At 39.9% G+C, this 25,845-nt stretch overlaps 1 long non-coding RNA gene across 1 annotated transcript in view; it reads left to right on the forward strand.

Moving 5' to 3' along the window:
• Positions 1-19,661, forward strand: part of LOC136991693 (uncharacterized) — a 51,769-nt gene extending 32,108 nt beyond the window's left edge. Inside the window, exons 3-4 of the long non-coding RNA XR_010883913.1 lie at positions 9,224-9,273; positions 19,578-19,661. This is a non-coding gene — a long non-coding RNA (uncharacterized lncRNA). The remainder of the gene's footprint in view (positions 1-9,223; positions 9,274-19,577) is intronic.
• Positions 19,662-25,845: the final 6,184 nt, after the last annotated feature.

Below are 25,845 nucleotides of genomic sequence, written 5' to 3' on the forward strand. Positions count from 1 at the left end.
TATATTATTATGCATTCTTCTTTATGCATAGTCTTATAAAGCAGAAAATTGAGCTAATCTTTTTTTGTTATTGGATAATGATTTGTCAAATCTGATACTTCACAAAGGGATGTTTATTTTTAAGTAATTTTCATTGGCAGGCCCTTCCAGGTCCCGGATGAATTGTCTGTTCAAAACCAGAATGAGATCTATACTGAAAAGGGCAGTGGCTCCATTCAGGACAGAAATTTAAAGTAGAGCCTTTCTCTAATTCTAGCTAAATACTTGAATCGCAGTGCTATCAATTATTCTAGTGGGCTGCTCTCATCTGAAAAAAATTGCACGCCTTGTTTGCCTTCTACATCAGAACAAAAATGAATGTGAAAACCTTGAAAATTTTTCCTGAAATGGAATTCTTGTTTTCTGGCCAGCTCTGTTTCTAAAAGCCAACTTTACAAAACAAACAGGAAAAATGTTCATTTCTGCCTAAAGTTGCACAGCAAGCAAGACTTAGCTTTTGGAAACACATGACAGAAAGGTGTTGTATTATGCAACTTAGGAATCTTGTTGAAAGAATTTAAACCTTACTTTTGGATGAGATTTCTCAATTCTGGAAAACATTACATTGTAAGCTGACACCAGCCTCAAAGAAACTTTCTTTCCTTTACTTACAAGTGACTAAAAAACCTAACCCGCAGAAAATCCTCACAATCCCTACATCCAAGCACCTCAGTACTGGCTATGTACCCTAACACTGCGATGGTACAGCTCCATGTGGCATTTTACAGGCAGTAAGATCCCACTATTCCATGTTAGCAGTGATAACAATTAGAGCACTGGTGATGTGTACTCACTTGTTTGAAGGAAAGTAGTCTTCCACGTCCCTGAACAAGAGGATGAAGCTGGATTCGATATACAGAATAAGGTCAGTTAGGATCACTGCAGAGTCATTACTTTTATGCTCTTCAAGGGGTGAAGAATTAGTGGACTGTTAAACAACACATTTCTACGTGAAAAAAATTAATATAAATCTCTCCCTCTCTTTCAAGTTAATTACCTTTCCCCTACTCTTCCAAATCAGTGATGTTCTGTAACAGTCTTTTTGGAGTAATAATTACAGTTTTCATTCAGTCTCTGTAAAATGGACCAAAATGTCTATCTACCCAATGCAGAAAACAGTCTTTAATACCCCAGGAGTTCCCCCCTCCCCCCGCCCCAGTCTTTTGCATCTGTTTAAAACAAACCTGTGTTTCAACTAGCAATAAGAAATATATTTTTGTACATGAATTTTTGCATTCTTAAGGAAATAAGAAATAGAATGAAAGTCCTATTTCAAGTTACATCAGGTAGCTGAATATTTACTTTGAGTTATATAAATACTATGCACTGATTCAAATGCTAGGCAGCCCAGCACCTTGGTTGGAAGATGTCATAAGTAGTACTGTTCTCATTTTGCATTTGGGAAAACAGACTTACATACACTTGCCCAGGGCAACATAGATGTTCAGAAACAACCTGCAAAGAATAAACTCAGAATTACAGAGAGGAGTCCCTGGATCCCAGACAAGAAGGCTGTGAAAGAACCAATATATTTTTTATTTAATCTAAATTTCTGTTCAAAAGAAAGCTTAGATTCCCCAATGGAGGAAGAAAAACTCTGTTTTTAGAGTCATGAAACCTGAGTCCATCCCTCATTCTGCACTAAATGAATGTAGACAAGTTCCTTTTGTGGGAGCAAGATCTGAATGGTGTGAATGAAATGCAGTTTACAGCCTGGGATCTGCTCTTTATTATCATTTGTTTGAATCTTAGGAGTACTCAAGGGCCCTACTGAGGATCATGCCCTACTATGCAAGGCACATTGCAGAATGCATAACCCAAGACAGCCCAGGTCCTGAAGACAGTTTGAAAAACAAACTACCAGAGGGAACAAGGACATGTGGTCAGGGTCTTGAAAGGCTAAGTTTTTGCTAGATACAATTTTGTTTCTTAATAAAAATTGGAGGCTGTGTTTTTCATGGATATCCTACAATGTAGGATGCCACTGCCTGAGTGGGTATCCTGGATTCTGTGGGGGAGAGCTTCTTGGTAACTAAAGCTCAAAGGCTGCTTTTTTTGCTGTTATTGAGCAAGCAAGCAAGAAAAACTTCACATGACCTCCAGTTGGGTTTGAGCAAAACTGAAACAGGTTTCAGAACTGAAATGCAGTCCCGAAGTGATTTACATCTGCTCGGTGGGAACCAAAGGAGGAAGGAAATACTAGCAGTACCATCCTCCAAGACATGTCTGGTCCTGTTAATATTTGTTGAGTTGTGGTATAGTTAAAAAGTTCCAATGCTGTGAAAAATGATGTGGCAGAATATGTTAGCAATTAACAGCGTATACCACAGCAATGGAAAGCTCTTAGTGTTCCATACTATCCACATTGAGATGTGGTCAAAGGAGAGAAACTAGGTTTCATTTTGGCTGTAAGGCAGAATGCAAGTAATTCAAAATGAAAGGAGAGAAAGATGGTTCACAATAGCTAACCCTTGGGGAGGACCTGATTTCTGCATGGACTTTTGTTTAGAAAGTGGATGTTAACACAAAGTCATGGTGACTAATTTTTATTGATCTTAATAAAATGAAAAGAGATACTAGCCTATTGGAAGTATCCATGACTGAGTGCCTTTTTAAGTCCAAGTATTCAACAAGCATGAGTCAACTTTCCAGACGTAAGAAAATAATGAAATTACATTTGGTTCATGAGTCACATTTTTAGTTTCCTCTGATACAACAAAGAGGATAGCCACTGCTTTTTAATGAAAACTAAAACATAACATGTCTCCAGAAACTGAAACTTTAAGTACAAGTTTGATCCCAGGCACAATGTACAGTAGTTACACAACACTGCAAACAAAGCCAAACAGGCAATAAGCATAAGAACATCTTGTGCGCTCTTAGAAGAGTTGGGGTGCAAGGAACTTTTAATAATTTGAGCCAAAGCTTGAAAGAATGATGATGATGTAAAGGACTGGCTTGACTGATGCAGAAGGGTCTTGTACTGTATGCATATACGCAGGCAAACAACACAAATTGTAAAACCTCTCTCAGGTGTGCTCAGTGGCTCACTTCAGGTTTTAGCATTGTTCTTAGATAAGAACATCTCAGTTAAACTTTCACTTACATCCTTCTGACTTGTTGCTTCTTCCTAAGACCACTCTCTTCCTCATTCCGTCATTGTATTTCCCATTTGCCAGCATTTATCTTTGAAAAAAAGGAAATCTTCTTTTGCAAAAAAGACTAAAAATATTTACGAGTGCTTCCACAGAGCTTAGTACAAATGTAATTGTCCTAGGTTAGAAACTTGATGTGAGAAACTTCTCATTTAGCTTCAAGGGGTTTTAAATATAGACATCTGTATGCATGATCATTTTCTAAACTGCTCTTGTAGATAATGGAGAGAAATAGATCTTCCGGGATTTTAGACATCTGCCTGAAGGTGTGAGCACTGGTGTTCTAGAAATGCCCGAGCCTTCTTCCCATAAAGTCACCCTCAGGTGACAAAGTCAGACATCTACATGTAGAAAGATGAATGCACATGTTTTAAAGCTACATACACAGCTCTCATGGTGTAGATGAGTAAAGCCATATCCCCTGAAATAATTCATAAGCCTTACCAGTGTGTTCCTTATGTCCTAAGTTTTAGCAACCACCAGAACCTCATCAGAGCAGCACATAGGTATCTGTCTTGAATGTTGCATATGTTCAAGCAGCACACACGTTTAGACATGCTGCCTTTGTTCTTCCATATTTTCTTCTCTCTCAGTTCCTGTGGGTTTTTTTCGTGCTACGCTTGTAGAAAGAGGACATGAAAAAAAACCTGACAAAGTCAAAATCTGAGTGAGAAATTTGAGTGAACCCCTAGTGTTGAGGCAATACCAGAATAAGAGAGGTATGTATAAAGTATTTTTTTAATCTCCATTACTGCATCCACACTAGGGATTTCATTAATATGAATTCTATTAGTTTCTATGTCAATATTATCAAATCGGTACTCAAGTTGGCCAGAAAACAAGAATTTTATTTTGCAAAAAAGTCATGGTTTCAGAAATCACTTCAGTCTGCACTGGGACAATGCTGAGACCATTCCAGAAAAATTTGCAGCAAAAATGCATGTGAAAAAGCCTTTTCCCCTAGTATCTTATAACTCCCCAATGTGCTCACAGGGACTACTGTATTGCAGCTGTAAGAGTAATATTGTCCAGGGACCACTGTCTGCCTTGAGGCCAGCTAGTATGGCTTGTATTGATGCAGCTAATTGCTTTTACCCCCCCAAAACATGCTGACTATATCTCTATGGGCTCAAACCATCCCCTCAAGTGTGACAGGACATTTGGGGGAGAGTGACAATTAGCCCAGGCCAAAACATTGCCAGGGACCATGCTAACGATTTAACTGTACTGACAATCATCTGCTGGTGCTCAGGTTCATGCCCTGGCCCTGTCTTGTTTACTGAAATAACATTGCTCAGGAGACTGTATTCCATGCCTTGCTCTTGTTCTTCCATGCCAGAGGAGTTCCCCATGCCATTAGCTATTTTGAGAAAGGAGTTCTCTGCCTGGTTTTGATGAGAAATTCCAGCCTCAGCTTGCACAATCTTCCTGACAAAAATTTAATGGAAACACATGCACTGGTGTAAAAAGTTCAGATAAATCTTCATTTTTCTTCAAGAAATCATGTCTTTGACAAATTCCACCAGTGCAATGTTTGATTTAAGAAATGCCTCCAACTAACAATTCATCTGTGCTTCAGTCCTTGAATGTATCTGGCTGGTATTCCAAGGCCACTGTTACTAAAGCAGTTCACTCCATAGCAATTACACTGTGGTTAGTAAGAGCTGGATTAAACAATTTTGCGATATCAAAGGGTATAACTATTCTTTTTTCCTTCTTCTTTTCGTTCATTTTCTTCCTGACTGCAGTGGCTTCACTCACTGCTAACAGAATTGATAGATACAGCATGTTTGGAGGCAATTAGCACACATATACTTTGTCCTACACTAATTCCTAAGAAATGTACCTCCTTGAGTGTTCATCAAAGCAAGAACCAAGTATTTGAATACTGATAGAAAAATAAACAAAGAGATTTAACTGGGATGAATGACCATTTGCATTAAATGAACTTTTCCTCAGATACGCTTATGCTGTCCCTCTACATGCATCTTCACTTGTTTCCTTTTTCCTTCTTTTTTATTAAATAAGTCATTACATCTGTAAAGGGAAGCGTGTCCTCTTAATTCCAGCTCACTTCAGAACCTGCTTTCACACCGTGGAATAATGAACAGGGAAATCTCCAGTATGTTTGAAGTGGTTTTAAAATTCTTTCCCTCTTTATAAGACAAGTTATGTTTATCAGTAGCTTTAACTTTAGGGGATCTACAAAGGGACTTGTATGTCAGCAGAAGACTTATAAGCCTCCCTAACAGTATCAAAGACATTAGGGCTCTCTCAATGGTAGGATGCTAGAGTTGCATACTAAAGATAGCAGACACATGCTTCATGGAAGTAGCACTACTGAAATATAAACAAGCCCCCTTCATCCAGACATTTTTGGTTATGTTTACAGATTAAATCTCAGGATGTGTATATTAGATGTTCTTGTTTCAGGATATTAATGGCAAAATGAACCTGTTTTTGATGTTTAAGTCACATTAATGTCTGATGGACTGTTAAAATGTTAAAGGGTACACCAGACATACTGTAGTATGTGACATATGTTAGTCATAGCATACTAGCTAGGAATTTGGATTTGTTTATAATGAACATAAATTGACTGAATTTAACCCCCCTCTACCTCTCCCAACAGTTAAATCACATTAGGTTCCATTTCCTCTGAAAGACAGTCTTGAAAAATTAGATGAAACTTGAAAAGCCGTTATATTCAAATTTCAACAGTAGTACATAAAAAGAACCTGTTTAGTCATATGTATGTATATGATCTGTGGACATACAATTGGATATCAGCAGAACATTCAAAAGGTAGCTTCTTGATCCTCAGACAGGTTGGTGTAAAAATTTTCCAGACTCTCATGCCACCTTCAGAATAGCTGCAATCATTAAAATAAATCATTTTAATCCTAGACACATTTGTTCTCAGGATTGTTAAATTCACTCTCTAATATAAAAATGCTGAGTGTGAACATTGTTGAGACTGAACTCTAGAAAAAACAGACATACAGGTAGGAAGTTTAAAGGAAGCAGGATGGTCTAGCTCAGATTTTAGAGCTGATGCTACTGCATTTCACAACAACTAATATTGTCTCATTATTTCCTTATTCTTACCACTTTTATCTATCTCATGTTTCTTGTTTATATTAATACTATAAACTCTTTTGGAAAGGGACAGCAAATTTACTCTTTGCTCATATGATGGAGTCTTGGCTGATTACTAAATCATTATGATATTTAATAAATGTGAAATTTACCCTTTTCTGAGCATTGTTAATTTGCATGGGAGTGTTTGGGGCTTGGGAACCCTGCTTGCTTGTTGAGGGTGTTGATTTTTATTAATATGGTAGATTTTGGAATGTTTTTATTGAGAAAAACCTGAAATAGTTGTCAAAGGCAAGGAGCTGCATATACTTTGGGAGCTGCTATGGCAACAGGAGCTTCTTTACTATGCTTAGCCTGTCAGAGAACAGAGGACTTCACAGGGAGATGCCCGTCCACCTGCAGATTCCAACTGCAGGCGGTGTGACATCTCAGCACTGGAGTCAATCTACATCGACCCAAGCACCAGAGGAGAGTCTAAGCTGTGGAATGGGGAGCAGTAAAAACTGAAGACATATCTAAGTGCTCTGGAACGTTTTGGGGCTGAGTTCTAGCCTGGCAGTGAGCAAAGCAGTGAAGACAGTGGCTGAGAAAGAGTGGTTGGCTCTACAGCCCAGCCAACATTCAGGCAAAATACTGCTGGGAAATGCTTTGAAATATTGCCAGTGAATGGAACTCATAGGCCCTGGGAAGATCAGGCATAGTGGATCCTTTTCTCTCTCCATTCTCTCTCTTCTTCTTTGTAAATACATCCCTTTTCCTCATGCCAAGCAGTACAGCAAAGGTGACCCAGATAGCGAAGACATCTCTGCTGGCTTTACAACAATCAGAGAATCTATCTTCTTAGAGGAAATATTCAGAAGGAATCTCCAGATAGTATGCATCATTTTCCACTGCTATGAAGTGAGCTATGAAGCAGCATAAAATGAACTCAATAGACTGAGAGATTTGGCTCCTTATAGCAAATTTGTGTTTCAAGACCTTGTTATACAAACTGATGTTAATAAAAAAATGTATCAATTCTGATAACTATGAATCAATAGGTATATAGAAATATTCACAGAATCACAGAATGGTTGAGGTTGGAAGGGACCTCTGGAGATCAGCTAGTCCAACCCCCCTGCTCAAGAAGGGTCACCTAGAGCACATTGCATAGGATCGCGTCCAGAAGGGTTTTGAATATCTCCAGAGAAGTAGACTCCACAACCTCTCTGGGCAACCTGTGCACTCTGCCCCTTCATCCAGGTCATTGATGAGTAAGTTGAACAGGGCTGGACCCATTACTGACCCCTGGGGGACACCGCTAGCTACAGGCCTCCAACTAGACTGCGCTGCTGATCACAACCCTCTGAGCTCTGCCATTCAGCCAGTTCTTAAGCCACCTCACTGTCCACTCATCTAACCCACACTTCCTGAGCTTGTCTATGAGGATGCTATGGGAGACAGTGTCAAAAGCCTTGCTGAAGTCAAGGTAGACAACATCCACTGTTCTCCCCTCATCTACCCAGCCAGTCATTCCATCATAGAAGGCTATATCAGATTGGTTAGGCATGATTTCCCCTTGGTGAAGCCATGCTGACTACTCCTGATCACCTTCTTTTCCTCCACATGCTTGGAGATGGCCTCCAGGATGAGCTGCTCCATCACCTTTCCAGGGATGGAGGTGAGGCTGACTGGCCTGTAGTTCCCTGGGTCCTCCTTCTTGCCCTTTTTGAAGACTGGGGTGACATTGGCTTTCTTCCAGTCTTCAGGCACCTCTCCTGTTCTCCATGACCTTTCAAAGATGATGGAGAGTGGCCTAGCAATAACATCCACCAGCTCCCTTTCTGGTTTCTAGAACATGCTCTTCACAGAGGGAAATGATAGCAACCATGAACTTTAATGAGTCAGGCTTTTTAATGATATAAACTAACACAGCTGTATTTTTGGAGATGATAATATTTCATTTTATGTCTTCTAACTACTTTAAATTTTGAAAAGTGACATTAAAAATATTACCAATTTCTCCTCAGCATCTCTTGGAGAAAAGTATTTTGGTACAGAGTATTCCTACATTTGAGAAAACACATTTTAAGTCCTGGTCCAGCAAGCATGAAGTTGTCTCTGAGGAACAGTGAATTTCTTTTCCTTTCAGCTTTTTAAGAGGTTTATGACTGACACAGTCTTGGTGGGAGATCAGCAATAAATCATATCTATGCAGAAGACAAATTTGCAGAGGATTTTCAGATTTGGTCCTGGACCAGTTAGGCATGACTTCCAAAAATTTTGAAATTATCTGGAAGAGAAAGTTTTAAGAAAAGTGTCTCACATCAAATGAAAAGTCTCAGAGAGAAATGTTTGATTCTGATTGACTTTTTAATTATATTGAGAACACAAAATGAAACACATCATAAGAATATTAAACATGAAAAACTGTTCTGAAAGGAAATATCCGATGCCTGGTTCCCAAATTATAAAATAGGACAGTTTGGCAATGTCAGAATATCCCTTCCTGTTTGCCAAAATTTAATCTCAGCAAACCTGACAGGACTGTGAAAAGCATTTTGGTTTCAGAACAACTGCATTCTTCAATTCTTCATCTTTTTCTGGCCTTCAATAACAACAGTATTGATTGTACAAACATATGACTAATTCACCTGTACCTGTACATCTTACTAGTTAAGAGTAAGCTAATATTCTTGAAATTGGTTTCTATTTTGATGAGCTTTGAACAAAGCTAAAAATTAAATGCTAAAATGTTCAATTTAAACACAATTAATTTTTGAAGCAATTAGAAAAATGAGTTCTTATAATGTAAGAATATGACAGATATGAGAGCTGACTCAACAAGTTCTGTTTTTCATCCTGGTATCAAAAATGGGATTTATATCACCTTATTTTATTTATTTAAACATTATTCATAGCTGGTTATCCAGGGCTTTCTCTCTTTACAGTTAACGTGGTGGGATTGGAAGATCCATTCCATCTTAAACAACTGCCTAAGGTAGGTGAGATGAATTTCCCCCTCTATATTAACGAAGCCCTGGTGACTTCTCTGAGGAATGCTGTCACGCTTTGCGCTCAGGATTCCAGGTCTTCCAAACTGCTGATAGGACTAGGAGAAGAGACAAAAATGGCTTATGAGAAAATAATTCATCATCTGTGGTATAACAGTTCTTGATACTTCTTAAGCTATTGCTTATGAAACCTCTGCTAGGCATGATGTCCCATTTTTATCACTCTGTGATAAAAGAAAGAAAATAGAAACCAAAGCAAATTAGCATAGACCATCCTCAGAGCAGACCTAGATAGCTCAGCACAGAGGCACTGAAAGAAGCACTGCTGATGCTTTCAGCAACCAGGCTATACTGATGAACATGGAGCTGTCGCCAGAGCTAAAGCTCAAGCTGGGAATACCTGCCTCATTATTTTTCCATATGTGGAATGGGCTCTTAGAGATGTTGCATTCACTTTATACAAGATGAGAATAGATTTGAAAACAAAGAACTTCTGTTTTCTTTGTTTTAGCCTTTCACAGGAATTGCAATGAGAAGAGCAGCCATTTTAAGAGCAAATTTCATAACCCAATGTGTTTTGCCCCAAAGGAACATCATAACCCTTCATTATCTGTTAAGTATGGTCCTTTGACATGTCTAGGACAGGATTTAAGCATAAATACTTGTCAAATCACTCTTAGAGTCTTATGGTATGCTGTAGGTCTTATGGGAGTAGAGTGGAAAATTTGTCTTTAAATGAATCTGAGTAGAACTTTGAGAGACTATGTGGATCTCAAATTTGTCTTCAGGGTATACAACAGTTCATAAGACTGCTACTTTTTGTGACATGGCTTTTATGGGGGTAGAGCCAGAATATTAAGCTCATTACTTCCAGATGGAAAGGTTGGACAAGACAGAAATCCTTGGCATTGGGACCATGGACAGAGTGGTGTGATATGGACATGACATATTGAAGTAATCTAGATAGAAGATACGATGTTAGCCAAGGTTGTCAGCTGGATACTTTTTAAAACATTATATGGTTTGTAACAAGGTATTGTGTATCCTTCGAAACCCTCCAGCTTGAAATCCTGGAAAGACTGTGGGGAAAATTGTGATTATTTTGCTTAAGTTACTAGAGTTCATTTTATATATATTAAGAGCTTGGCATCATTTGCTTGCAAGAAATTTTAGGCCAGCAATTTATACCGTACTAGCAATGTACATCATGCTAGCAGCACTTAAATGAGTCCAGGTGCTCATTGGAACTTGGGATCTTGTGCGTTCTTATTCATGGGATATACACTGATAATAGTGCAGTACCTCAAATGAGAATGAAACTCAGATATGTTTCATAAACCACACATCTGTTTACAGAGATGTTTTTGCATAAAATCCTTACGGCTACACAGAAGAACTTTTCCACCAGGGGGCATGTAAAGCCCACAAGATTAATCACTCTTCCACTGTATTTTTCCTTGGATGTTTTGCCAATGAGAATTGCTTAGAGCACTCTTAGCAGTCAGAATCCCCATTGTACAAATTCAAAATATATATTAGCTAAGCAAAAAGTAAGAAGAAGGGGGACATACTACAAAGACTGCAGGAGAAGTGGACACTGGATATAATACTTCTCATACTCTTTATTGTCCAGACAAACCGTGTATCTATTGTAGTGTTGCTCATATATTTGCAAAATGCTTGTTTATACCTATGGGACATTTATGATTGCTCTGGTTTCAGAAATAAATAATACCAGCTTTTATCCAAAACTTTTCACTGAAGCTGTTGTGTGCAACAGAGGACAGGACTTAACCCCTTTGGTTGAACACACAAAGCATATCCTTAATGTAATACAGTACCTCCACACAATGAACAAATCATGTATAGCATTTCAGAGGTACATGAATCAGGCAGAGAAAAGCATCTAGAAAATCACATATTGTGACCTCTTTCTTTCATATACAGGCCCGTTGATGAGCACAGAAATCTTTGTGACAGATTTATATACAGCAGAGGCAGATAAGTTCCTATGAGGTTTTTCAAGAACATCTTATTGAGATAGGCTAGTAATTCCTGTGGACTTCCCTGTATTTGATACATCATCTCCAAACTCATTACTGGTACAATTTGGGTCATTTCCAGTCAGTGATAAGATGCCTCAGCACAAATCAGTGCATCTTAAGCTTTCTGATCAGCTGCAACAAGTTGCTTTTCACTGTTCACTTTTTTTTTTTGTCCAAATGCAGTTAAAAATTACTTTCTCACTCTTGTGAGAACAGATGGTAGTCATACCTTCTATTTGGAAGGACAGTCAAGCTCAGAGACAAGGGCAGAGTGACAGAGGGAAGGTGTATATTTTTTTCTTTTTCAATAACGTCCTTCCATGGAAAACCATATCCCAGCTGGTCCTTCTGTTCTCACAGTAAGGACCTATCTATGACTATCTGTATCCTTCTAAGTTTCTGAAAGTTAAGAACAACCCTCTCCCTCCTTAACCCAAGAGTTTGCAAGATCTTTCCTCATGTCCCATAGTCTTTCCTTTTCTATCCTTCAACCCTAGGAACTCAGAGAAGAATTCATCTCACCTAGTTGTGGACAACTGCAATGTACCAATCGAAAGCTAATTCTCTTTGGTTCTCTTCCTAGTCAATGGGTAGAAACAGACACTTTTTGAGAGTTAGTCTTCTTATGCTGACTACTCCAGAATGAACTGAGTTGTCTTCCAGAGATTCAGGTTTCATTCCACTAATTATGAATCAAGTCTAGGTGATCTGTTCATATATATTCACAGAAAGCATCTGTGATATAGGTGTTTACATTTAACTAGATGAACCTTCTCTTCACTGCTAAAGTTAGAGAAGGCTGTTGGTACCTACATCATTTACGTCATACCAGAATTACCCTCCCGCTACCAAGCTACTGCCTAATCCTAAAGTGTTTTGTTTTCAGCACAGGCCTAAAGGCATGACTGGCCCTATCTCCAGCTAACCATGACTGATCATCCATAGGACTAGCTCTTACATACAGCACAGCAATACCCACAGGTTAAGTGTTCCTTTGCCTAAACCCAGTATAAGTAGTGTGCTCAGTGCACCAGGATATGCACCTAAATAGAGTAGAAACTCATATTTCAGTTCCTGTATGCAATATTCTTTGGAGAATGCAGTACGTTGTCTTCTTCTTTTCCATCTGAGTACCTAAATCATAGAGCTAGGAATTCATCTTCTTATTTTCTTTCACTAGCTCAGTGTTTCATAAAAAGTGGAGTTTCAATAGGATTTGACAGAACTTTCTTCCCTGGAGTGCTATTTAACTTAAAGGTTAGAACATAGTTTCAAATCCTCTCCATCACCGGCAGGAACTGAACATGAACATCCCACAATATGGATGTTTTAAACTCTGATAGTACCAAATCCACCTTCTTGGCTGTATTTTTGTGACAAAGACTTAGTATAGATTTCTACATCCTGGAAAGGGCCCAGAGTTATGAAGCCTAATTGGAAATAGGTTTTCAAAAGACTGAAGAGTAAGGTGCATAAATGTCTCTGAGAGCACAGGGAGTTAATATGTTCCCTACATTAGAGTCTTCTACCGGTTAGCATAGCACCTTACTGAGCTTGTTTTTTTCCGTACACATCCTTAGACATCTAAATATCATCCATGTGCTGCCCATCCATCCATGTGGTACCCATGCTCACTTGGCCATTCCAGGTCTGAAGGGTCTAGTGGGGGTGGGAGGGGGCAGAGCATCTGAAACTCATGTAACATAGCATCTGGCTGAAGTATTATTTGACCCAACCCAACCAAGCAGTTTTTCTTCTTATTCCTAAAGGAATCCCTGTGATCTTTTTCTTTCCACCTCCATTTCTTTGAAGCACTTCTTTTAGGACTAGTTTACATCTGCAGATATCCTTTATTTTTCATAAAAAATAGGTATATTTTTTCTGCTCAGCAAGTAGAAAAGCTGAAAAGCTCTGTTGCACCATTCCAATCTGCTTAAATGGTCACCTATTCCCTGGCCAGAATACAAGGCTGTCCCTCTATTCACAATAAAGTAGAATGTGCCATGTGTCATATAACAGTCAGCTTGATGTTGCCTCGGAAACAAAGTCTAAGAAGGACAGAATCACCTCAGACTAATACACTAGGAGAAAGTTTAAGAATATATTGGACTCTTATTTTGCTAAGCACTGAGGCAGGACTCCCTAAAATGCACTCCTTAGAGAACTGTCATTCAACCAAAAAGTCATCATAAAGAACAGACCTATATCTCTGAGACCTGAAAGAGGACACTATCTTATCCATATAAATACAAGATCTCACTCCATTGAGTTTAAAGGAAACTTGTCCCTACAGATGAAACAGGTAACTTAATTGCTTACTTTAGGAGGACTGGTTCAGTAAGTACCTAAAATTCATGTTGTGTGGGTCCCATTGCCTGTCCTGTAAAAAAAAATGTGTAAGTACAAATAGGGAACTCTTTGCTCTAAAGGGAAGCTTTAAATCAGATACATTTTAGGAATCTTTAGAGAACTGTGAAAATTTGGAAAAAAACAAATTCTATAAACTGCATATATTTATCTGCTAAAGTCTCTCTCTTTAGTGTTTGTAGGGTTACTCTTTCTAATCTTATTTGTGTTTTTTCTCTTCTATTGCAATATTTTTTCACTCTTTTGCATTTATTAATGTTTCCTCATTCTAAACGCAGTGTTGAAAAAGAGTTATTAGGTGAAATCGGAATGAAAAACTGCAAATACCTTTTTCCCACATACACTAACCTTTACAGAAATGGTATATCTCAGAAATAGATTCAAATGAAAAGCACAGAGATGCAGTGTCTGCAGTCAGAATGTTGTTCAACAGATCAAATCATACACAAGAAATTCCAGCACCCTGGATTAGCATATTAGTCACAGATAATTTCATTTGCTTTGTAGTCTTTACTGCTCTACTATTTAAGTACTGAGCACATCAAAAACAAAAGGGCAAAAGTACTCCATTTTTAAAGAAAACATTAATAAATACAGGAAGAGGACCTGTGGCAGTTAGTATGCCTCCTTCAGGAACAATTAGCTTTGAAAGCTATTCAGATTTCTAAAATGAATGTAAGGCACCTCTTAAAATGTGGCATTCTCTTTTACCTAATTGGCTCCTACTGACATTAACCAAAATCTCTACCCTCGCTTTCATATCACAGTTACAGAACTGGAAAACAAACAAACAATCAAACCACAAAAACCTTATGAATTAATTAGTTTTATTTTGGATCGAAATCAGTGAATTTGACCTGTTAAACACTGTGATATAATCTGAACTAAGGCCAAAAGCTTGTTCTTGACCAAAGGATATCTTTCCAAGAGGCAAAATCTTTAAAATCTCCTGAGATGTCAAAATCTTGTTTCTCTGAGAGGCAAAATCTTCATTTAAAAACAGAATAAGATGGATATTTCCCTCAATCATGTAGACCCACAGACTGATCACAGTTAAACCACTTAAAACTATTTCCCATTCTTTTTTTAAAAGAACCTGCAATATATTCCCTTATTAGGGGAATTTACGTGTCTCTGAAATGTCTATGAAATGAATGAATCTATGAACAAACTTAATTTATTTAAATTTGACAGAAAGGATAGCTCCTCGGTCCTCCTGAATCAAATAAATTAAAATTTAGAAACAGGACTAAAATAAATGTGATTTATACCTCTCATAAACAGAAAATAAGTGTGCAGTAGGCACTTCTTACTAGGGGATGCTGAAAGATCCTCAGATATTTCTACCCATCAGGTCAAATTAAAGACATAGTTACTGTATTTAGCACCTCAGATCATGGATTTAGAGAGATTAATAATAAAGGAAACAAAACTGGCTATGGTGATCTTTCTTCTCTGGATTGTCACAAAAATGTAAAAGTGGATGCAAATGGTCCAGTGCCCATTTGGGTTATTCAGAGTGTGAAGGTAGTGGAGGAGATGCAAGGAGATGTGAAAATAGTAGGTGTTCATTGTACTGGCGGGGATGCTCAACAGCCTGTGAAATGGTTCATAGGGCCAATAACTCTGAACACTGGTCACTACAAATAGGTTCTGGTGTGCAGTTTTGGGGCACAAAGCTTTTTAGACTAGAAAACCCTCTTCAGAGTTCCCACAGATGTGAGATTCTGCGGTGGGAAGGGTATGCATTTGTCTGCCTGGAAGAAAACACAGCAATGTGCACCACATTTTATGCTTCAGTGAAGCATGGAGCAAAACTCTGCAGAGATCTGTTTGAAGGATCATCATTTACCTCCTAACTGCAGCAGTGAGGAATAGCAATGTACTGCCAACAGTAGAAGAAAGAGATGAAGTTTCACTGAGCTGTGAAAAGAGATGGCCAGTCTGCAGGCAGGGAACCTGTGCTTCTTTGCAGTCTATATGATTTCTCTACACCTCAATTCCCCGGAACCACATTAGTGTATCTCGCCACAGTCTGATGCTTGGATGATACCGGTTATTGGCTGTGTTGTAAAACCCTAACACAGAACCAGTGTTTTGAGTATCCTCAGTTCCTATGGTGCTGCTGGGTAATTAGATGTACAGACAGTGAATTGTTCAGAAGAAAGAATAAAGGGAAAATGACCTGGGACTAGTAGCTCTTCCAGAAATAAGAATGGAGGACCAGGATGGTGCACAGCCGTGATTTTCAGAAGGGGCCACCATTGTCACTCAGATGCTTTCCTTGTGTTTGTAGTCCTTCCCTTGTGTTTGTAGTCCTAGTAGTGACAGTAAATCTGTCCCTGTGGAGGATGAACATAACCAGAAGAAACAGGCTCTCTGCGGAAATCCCTGAGTGAAAATATGTGGTGTGTGTTATGCCTAAGGTCAGACTAGGTGATCATAATGGCCTCCTTGGCCTAGAAGCTTATGGCTCAATCACAGTTTGTCATGGACAAATACAGTAGCCAACAGAATCGCAGAATCACAGAATGGTTGAGGTTGGAAGGGATCTCTGGAGATCATCTAGTCCAACCCCCCTGCTCAAGCAGAGTCACCTAGAACACATTGTACAGGATCGCGTCCAGGTGGGTTTTGAATATCTCCAGAGAAGGAGACTCTACCACCTCTCGGGGCAACCTGTGCCAGTGCTCTGTCATCCTCACAGTGAAGTTTTTCCTCATGTTCAGATGGAAGCGTCTGTGTTTCAGTTTGTGCCCATTGCCTCGCGTCCTGTTGCTGGGCACCACTGAAAAGAGTCTGGTCTCATCCTCTTGACAACCTCCCTTAAGATATTTGTAGACAATGATAAGATCCCCTCTCAGTCTTCTCTTCTACATACTAAACAGGCCCAGCTCTCCCAGCCTTTCCTCATAAGAGAGATGCTCCAGTCCCCTAATCATCTTTGTGGCCCTTCGCTGCACTTGCTCCAGTAGCTCCATGTCTCTCTTGTACTGGGGAGCCCAGAACTGGACACAGTACTCCAGATGTGGCCTCCCCAGGGCTGAGTAGAGGGGCAGGATCACCTCCCTCGACCTGCTGGCAACACTCTTCTTCATGCACCCCAGGACACCATTGGCCTTCTTGGCCACAAGGGCACATTGCTGCCTCATGGTCAGCTTGGTGTCCACCAGCACTCCCAGGTCCTTCTCCACAGAGCTGCCTTCCAGCAGGTCAACCCCCAACCTGTAATGCTGCATGGGGTTATTCCTCCCCAGGTGCAGGACCCTGCACTTGCCTTTGTTGAACTTCATGAGTTTCATACAGATTTAGAAACAGATATTTTGAGCAAAGCAATTTCAGACAAATATCAGTGATAGTCTAACATTGAAAGGATTCTCCTCTACAACCAGATACATCAAATGAAAAGAGGCATTTCCTTACAGGAAACAGAAAGATTCTTTCAAGACTTAAACTTGAGAAAAGCATCAGTTACAGACTGATTTCCTGCAGCTTTTAAAAATATGTTTTGGTAACAGCTGTCTCCAGTCCTGTGGAAATATTCCAGAAGGGAATTCTGTCCCATGACACAAGGACTGCTTTGATCACATTGATTATAAAAGCAGATACAGAAGGTCACAGTGACAGAAACTTTCTATTTCTTTTATGAATATGGAACCTAACCTGTTAACTTTAGCTACTTGTATATGTAAAATTGTTTCCACTCTCACCCAGAAGGGTCAAATGACTTTGATGAAATGTAAATTTGCAACTGTCAATACTCACAGTAGTTTTCCTTTAGTACATCAAGCTCAGCTAGCAGTGAGCTCAGCCTTTCTTGGCCTTGCTGAGAAGGCAGTAGGTATAGGTGAAGACTCACAGGTTGAAAACATTTTAGTCAAAGTGTAAAACACATTTTCCTTGATGTTTCTGAATGCCTGTGTACTTTCGCACTCCTGTCAACAAATATCATTGATTGCTAAAATATTCCATTTTGAATGACAAGCATATACCTTTACCCTACATTTTTATACGTTTTGTATAGATCCTTTGCTTATGCCAAAACCACTGACAACAAAACATATAGTTTTAAGAGACATTCTCTGCTAAGATATTTTTGATTCTCAAGAACCTAATAGTCTTCATCTTTGTAATCTACCACATACCTTAAGCTTCATATACTTCCATGCAGAAAGAAACAAACCATGGCAAATGGAGATATCCAAGACACTGAAGCGGAAAGTATGTTATTTACTTTCAGCTGACTTTACACAGACACAGCAGTTTGTGAATCCTGTCCAAAGCAGTTTCTGAATTATGGCCATACTACATATTAAGGCGGAGAAAGAAATGCCTGTAAGATCCTTTTATCAGTGTTATAGCATATGGAAAGCTAGAGTGAACATTCATCCTTGTCTCCCCTACCTATATTATAGGTTTATTACTTCTTACATTCCTATTTCATATTGTGAGACTATGTACACAATGAACTAATATAGGATGAGGGAGACAAAGAGTATTCTACTATTGCTATTCATACTTCACAGGCTGGGAACAAGAATAAGGTCCATTTTTCAAAACTCTCTGAAGTCTGGAGGCAACAGCACTTAGGTCCTTCAAGTTTATACCACTTGGTTGATTGGTTGGTTGGTTTACAACCTTGCTTGGTTACTATGTAAGATTTCTTAGGAAGCTAATTCCTTCACTGGCAAACAAATAATCACTTACTTCATTCCTAATCCTGTTACTGAAGCCTGAGGACCTCAGCAAGAGAAGAGGAGCTCTAGGTTTTACTACAGTTCAACTTTAACAAACTGGGGAGGAAGTGAGGCCCCATGCCCCTGCCCTGCCCCTCTTTCTTTCCACTTCTTTTGGACTTTGGGGATGTCGGTTTGAACTCTCAGATGAGGAGTGGGCAGGGAGCCAGGTGGAAGTCTTCCCACATCCAAATCATTTGTCCTCAGGTGAGATGGTTGTTCCTTGTTCCTTCTCTTCTGAACCAAGCAGGACATCCAAGAGCCAGGAGCCCCTGTCTTTTACATGGTAAGTGTACTGACCAGGTCACCACAGGTATCTCCTGCCTGCAAAGCTTAATGTGCCTAGGAGCCAGGAATCACACAAGAACCTCTCCCAGAGCTGAGTCACTGCTGAGAATTTAGCAGAAGCTTGAAGCCATGAGAGGCAGCATGCTCCCAAGGCTGCCTGCTCAGTAGTACCTGCAGACAGTCAGACAGCAGCTGATCCCTTCCATACCATTTCCTGCTCATTTTCCACAGGCATTCAGAAGACAGCCATTTCCCCCAGGGTACAGAATCAAAAAGTGATGGGACAGCACACTGTCACTTTGGGGGTGGCCATGGCTACAGTCAGCATTAGCACACGCTTGTTCCTTCATGAATCTGATGCTATGCCCCTTTTGAAAGAGGGACTCATTTAGGAGCCTTAACATGTTTCTCCAAAAGTAACTGGCCCAAGGTCACAGAGGAAATCTGTAGCAGAACTGGGAAATAAATCAAGATCTGAGTCCCAGTCCGGAACCCCAGGCACAAAACTACCATTTTTCATAGGAGACTTAAATATGTGATGATTTCTTTTATAATCATATAGTTTCCTTTCCAATGCCTTAAAGTTTTCTTGTTACAATCATTAAACTACTAGCTGTCCACTTTTAACAGTTCTGCAGGAATTCTTTCATGTCAGTAGTGTTTGATAATAGGCCACATATGAGGTTCCAAACTTACTTTTTCCATTATTAACCTTTCATTTACTGATGATATTTCCCTCAGAATGTTTTGTTCTTGTACTGTCCTGCACCATATGTTTATAATCATCTGAAACTTCTGAGTAATCCCATTATTTTTCTATTCTCTCACACATCATAAATGTGGGCTGTGTTCCAGAACAATTTATGCAGGATTAAAACATGAAATTGGCTTCAATGCTTCATCGATGATGTCTTTAGAGTTTATCTCCCAAATTTGTATCCTTCTCAGCACTAACAGTCCAGGAGGTGGAGATCACAAGCACACAGTCACATGCACTCACACGCACATTAAATACCAAAGTGAGTGAAAGAAGAAGAAGAAACAGGGCTCATCAAGGAAAAATACCTCATTCAAAGCTTACTGAAATCAAGAAGACTTCCATTCACTTCTCTGTGCCTCACACTTGCTCAGCTATGTCTAACAGTGAAGCCTGAAATAATTATTGTACTGATGAAGTGCTGGACTGTATTTTTTTCCAAAGGGCAAGCACAAGCATTGAGTATATGACAGAAGAAACAATGTGACAGGAGAAACAGTGACTGAGAGAAATCTGGAAGCCTAAGGAAACAAGATTTAGCCTGCAAACCTAATATGTGAGGCAGCAGCTAACGCCTCCTTGAGTTCACTGGTTTTAATTTTCCTATGCCCTGGAAGAGAAAAGGCATCAAAGGCATTTCCTCCTGCCCAGTGTCTGCTGCCTTCCAGTTAAGGAACTGGTCAGACTGCATCCTTCTTCAAACACAGTGGCAGGTCAAAAGGATTGTAAAGGCCTGAGGCCAAAATCACGAAAGACTTGGAGGTGCTGGGAGCACTGCAAATACAGATGGGACTGAAGAGTGAGACAAGGGACTCCAAATCCAAGCGCTAGCAAGGGGATGTCAGTACTGGGTGGAGCATCCTGTGAAGATGACAAGAGAGGACAAGAATTATCAGGAACAGAGCTTGCTGGAGACAGTTTCTAACAGGCTGGCTCAGAACTTGGCAGTCAATTTTAACAGTCATTCTACCAAAGCTACAGAGCCACCTCCAACTATAGAGACATGGCTGTAGGCTCTGGGCCAAACAAGCATTGTGAAGACAGATGTGTTCCTCTTAGCGCATACTTGTTGTTCCACTAAATAAGAGTCTTTTGGTAGGATAGAATGCAACATGGAAGCCCTAGCTTCTATCAAACAAGTGCAAGCTTCTGCCTGTAAAGAGCAGGTCAGACATTAGCTAGACACTAGCACTATTTTTGGTTCCTTACAGCTTTGCCAAACTCACACAACCAGTGCTGTGATCTTCCATGGTGACTGTCAACCTGAAACCAATAATGTTGGGAAATCTCAGGTGGGTAGAACAAACATTTGTGAAAATAATGAAAACACATTTCTTGTCCCATACTGAAAATACGGGTGAATTGTTCATTAAACACCAATAGCATTCATAGGCTTTTGGATATGGGAGTAGACATAAAAACAGTGGCTGAGAGTCGGTGAAGGACCTATTGTCTGGATGTTTGGGAGGGAGAGTGGGATCCCTCTTTTGGTGCATGCTGACTTACATGTATGTTAAACTGTGGCCAGTAGGGCCAGTTCTAGGCTCCTACTGCTGTAGTAGGAGCCTAGAACTGGAATGAGAAACAAAAGCAAGGTTGGCATGAGAACATGAGGGAAACAAGGGGAAGGAACAAGACTGGGAATAGTTCAGGTTGGGAAGGACGGACAATGAGAAGTCCTACTTGGAAGAACGAACAGAAGAATCTGTGGTGACAAGACCACAATCTTCTCCACAGCCCAGACTGGAACTTAACAGGAGAACCCTCTCTTTGTTGCCCATATATCAAGACAAATCTGGCAAAAGAAAAAATGAGTTTGCAGACTAATTTCTAGAAGGACCCTTCAGGAAAACATTGTAGTGCTCTGGAGTCGTCTGAAAGCTGTGATGCAAACAGGAAAAGGAGGTACATACAGCTTGGGCTGACTGAAATCAGCTTCAGTGTTGGTCCTAAATATCAACATAGACTCATCTCAAACATGAGAGAGATCCTATGAGAAAAGAGGGTGTTGCTGTGCAATTAGAGAATGTATAGTACTGAATTCATACAAAAGTGATCAAATAAATATAACTTTGCTTGGCCACTCTAATTGTTTCATTTTGTAACTCCTGAGTGCTGGACTTGGAAAACAATAACCTTTTAATCTAATCTTTGTCTCCATGTTTTTTTGTTTGTTTTTTGTTTTTTGTTTTGTTTTCTGTCTGATGGGAAATAATCTGTTCATACACTTATATGTTACTTACAGGCCTTTCCCATTCAGACTGAATATTCTCACAGCACACTTCTGAAGGCACCTCACCCTGTGCAGTGCCCTTTGGGGCCTTTGAACTGAGTGTTACCTGATTGGAAGGGGTTGTGCTGTAGGATTAGGCTGAGATGCAGTGACAAGGTGCTGGCAGAAAGTCTGGATAACAAAGTATTAATCAAGCAATTCCACAGGGATTCATAATGCTACGATCTGAGGCACAGTACTAGGGTCTGCAGAAACTCGTGCTTCTATTTTTAATGAAAACAAGCTCCCAAGTCCTCTAGGCACAGAAAAACAATACCTGCACTAGGAAATTAAAAGGGCCAAGGACCGTTATTTGGCCCTGAGGCCACCTGGCATGACATGACTCTGATTCACACAGCTGACTTAGTTACCCCTCCAAAACAGAGCTAGGAGTGATCTCTAGCTTGTGCTATCTGAATTGTACCCAGGCATTGACTGGAAGGGTGTTTGGTGGTCTTCACCAAAACTTTGCCAGGGAGCCAATTTAATTCTGTGGATGACTGAGTGACAGTGGTGGGTCTGTGTCCAGGCCTTGGTTAGTTTGTTGGCACGGATATATCCTACTAATCTTACCTGCTCCTTGATTACTATAGATTCTACTTTTCTTGATAACATATTTTCTGAATTATAATAGTTAATAATGATTAATACCTTAATAATAACTTAGTTTCAGGATGGGACTGGAGTGTGCAATTAGGGACAGCACATGAGATGACATTGACTGGACTTTGGAAGCATTTTGATTTGGAAAATTAACATGGTTTTTACCCCATTTACTACCCAATCAGTTCAATTTTTAGAGTGATTTTCTTGAGTGTAAGCTAGAGAACTTTGAAGGTCTCTAAGCTGGAACATCAGCTCCAGGTGTTCACACATACTTTCCAGCTCCTGGAAATAAGGGTCTGGAGAGTGGTGTATTTTAAAATTCCAGTGCAGATATGGTTCTTACTAGGATTTCTGTAACTTTTCAGAGATTATTTCATGAAAGTGTCATTGATTAGCTCAGGAAATATTTAAAGTGCAGAAGACTATGCTGTCACTGCATGGTGTCCATTTTATTCCTGCTTTGTTTAGCTTTATAAAGATTTTTAACTAGGATTTGAGAAATATTTTGTTATGTCACAAACCATCTTTTATGAATTTTGCTTTGTAAAATGCTTTAGAAATTATTCTGTGGAAGTCTAATAGATATGCTTTTATTATGAAATGCAAACTAAAATTACAGCAGTGAAGTAAAGGCATTCTTTGTTTTTTTCCAAAAACTGCAAATGTAAAGACACAAACACTGAAAAATGGTGGATCAATGTTGCCAAAATTATTATTATTTTTTTTTTAGAAAAAGGGAAAATGGGGCAAATACTATAATTTTAACTTATCATGGACAGTACAATGCAGGCAGCTCCTGCAGCTCTGAACATTATAGGTTACAGCTGTTTATTGCTATGGGTTTTCTGCTTGGTGACCCTTCAGGATTCTGGAGAGCTGGAATATGGCAGTGAAGTCCTGCTTGAGTTGGAGGGATCCAAGGTGGGCCCTGCTGTCGTCAGTGCCCAGTGAAAAGGAGCACAGGTCCTTGAGATCTTTGCTTTTCCCATCTGATGACTCCTTGGAGGTCGCTGGGTCCAGAGATGGAGCCACTTCAGGCTGAACTACAGTGCCAAGGAAAGGAGAGTGGCAGTGAAGCATGTTTTCCACAAGGGCTCTAGTCTGCTCAGAAACACATTAGTCTCCCTGTCCTTTCGCACCAACCCCAGGGTCATTGCAAGGTTTCTCTCAGTCAACTCCCTATTCATGGAAAGACAGTTCTCTGCCAGTTCCTGGGCTGCATCTCTAGCCTTTTCTTTCTCAGCCCCTTCAATTTTCACATTTAGCTTAAGTTTTGAAAAGCTGTGAGTTCTCCAACCATTTCCTCACCCTCAGATTTTGTAAGACATTTTGATAAGGGAAGTGTCTCTGAAAACTGCTGTGCTAAATCCCACTCATGGTTCAGAAAGTAATCGAGTTCTTTTTTCGGTTTCTAGCACAAATAAACAATTCCTTCTTATAGATTTCATCCTCATAATCTCTTGTCAGCCTCAGGAGACTGAAAGTGGTAAGCCTTTTCCAACCAATGTTCATATGTCTGAAAGTCCTGATGCAATGAACTCTGTATTCTGAAGGTCTTTGCAGTGAGCAGCTGACTGTTCTGAGTTGTTGGTCTGATGTTTTTCCTGTTGGTATCTGTCACAGAAGTAGGTTGGCAGGCACAGAGATGGGCTTTATCTTTATTTGCAGGAAATGCTGAGGCAGGATGAGGGCAAGACTGTTTAGCCAAATAGGGAAGCAGGCACTAGTTGTTCTGGGCAGATAAGTTAGTAATGGCACTGACAACTCTGCAGTTATAACTCAGTTATAATGTTGGAGGATTTATCATTGATCCATGAGCTCAGGAAGCAGAGAAAGTGATTACTTAGGAGGTCTAAGGGGAGCAAAACAAAATATTCTCTGTTGTTATTCGCCTCATGCTCTGAGTGACTTAAAAGGTTTAGCTATTTATTCTGGAATAAGTGGAAGAGCTATAGTAGAGGGTTTACTGAGCTGACATTTCCATTTTCTTTACTTTTTAGGCATGCACAAAGTGTAGTAAAATACACAAAATTTGGAAACTGTTACTTCGACCATTTGCAGTTAATATGACTGGAATATGTTTTTATGCATTGCCTGGTACCTGTTGTATAAGAAAAACACCTTCCACGGTCTTGCACTAACAACTGCTATATGCTGGAGTTTGAAAATGTCTCCAAGATACCTTGTGTGCACTGCAGTGCATGACAGGTGGAATGATTTGAAATGTTCTTCATAAACCCCTTTGTTTCTAGTTTGTAACACACTCAGTAAAGGCCACCATGGTAAAGTTGTCTTTGTTGGATCTGGACCTTTAGAGGGAAGCAGGGAAAAGCAGAAGATTCTGCAGCAAGAAGAACAAAAAGGGATTTGAAGAGGGATCCACGTGCTGGATGATGAGCTGTGGTGGCAGGGCTGTTAATCCCCACTGGCTGCAGTAGTGCAGTTTTGAACTAGGCTCTGTAGCATGTCCCAGGCTGAGTGAACAAAAGAAGGGAGATGTGGGGCAGTTTGCATGCTTAGTGACAGGGACAGGACAGGATGGGATGGGAAAGGTATGGCTGATAAAGTGCCAATGTGGTCAGCTCAGAAATGAGAGAACTTGCACACATTCACACACAAGCTGAACATCTGCAAGCAGATGTGATTTAAACCTGAGAAAGAGCAGAGACAGAGCTCCCTGGGACAAACAGGGTGCATCTAGTCATTTAAACAGTTAGGAGACACAAGAGCAGGCGCTGAACTCCATCACCTCTCCTGTCAAACTGTTGGAGTAGTTCTTGGCACATTTTTGGCCTGTGTCATCACACTGCTCCCTAGCATGTCTGGGGGGTTAGCACAATCAGGGGCCCACTCCTGTTAGGCAGTTTTGATACCTCCACCCTGTTTGGGAGTATGTAAGAGATTACAAGCCAGGCTGTATCAGTAGGTGCTGTGCCTCGGGTATCATTTAGTTTACTAGTGTGGACATGGACACAGTGACTATAAAGTCAGCTTGGAGTTCTAAACAGTAAAGTTGTGTTCTCTTACTGGGTCTTTGTATACATAAATCCTTTCTTTATGAATAAGTAGGGCTGAGACAGAAAAATAGGCAATAGAATTAATGGCAAAGTCTCAGACACTGTCCAGTCACTACAGTCAAGGAGTTGTAAGATTTCCCTGACTACACACTGAGCCCATGGTAGGAGTGACTGGTCCCAGCCATACTTTTGGCCCTTCAAGAGTCTGAAATTGTTTTGCTGGGAAGTCATGGTGTTAACTCTGGCTTTCTGGACTAAGTCCAGCAAGAAACATCTGTGTTTCAACCTATCTAAGACTAATACCTGACTGTGAATTTTACAGGTATTTGAATTTATAATCAAATATTTACAAGTCACAGACATTACGTAATACTTAATGCACAGTAATAAGTAATGAAAATAGCAGGAACTGACCAGGATAATCTAGCTAGGATATTTGAAGGTCTTAGTGGTATTGTCTGTGAAGTTAGG

Source organism: Apteryx mantelli, chromosome 3, assembly GCF_036417845.1.
Source record: "Apteryx mantelli isolate bAptMan1 chromosome 3, bAptMan1.hap1, whole genome shotgun sequence".
Classification (NCBI taxonomy): domain Eukaryota; kingdom Metazoa; phylum Chordata; class Aves; order Apterygiformes; family Apterygidae; genus Apteryx; species Apteryx mantelli.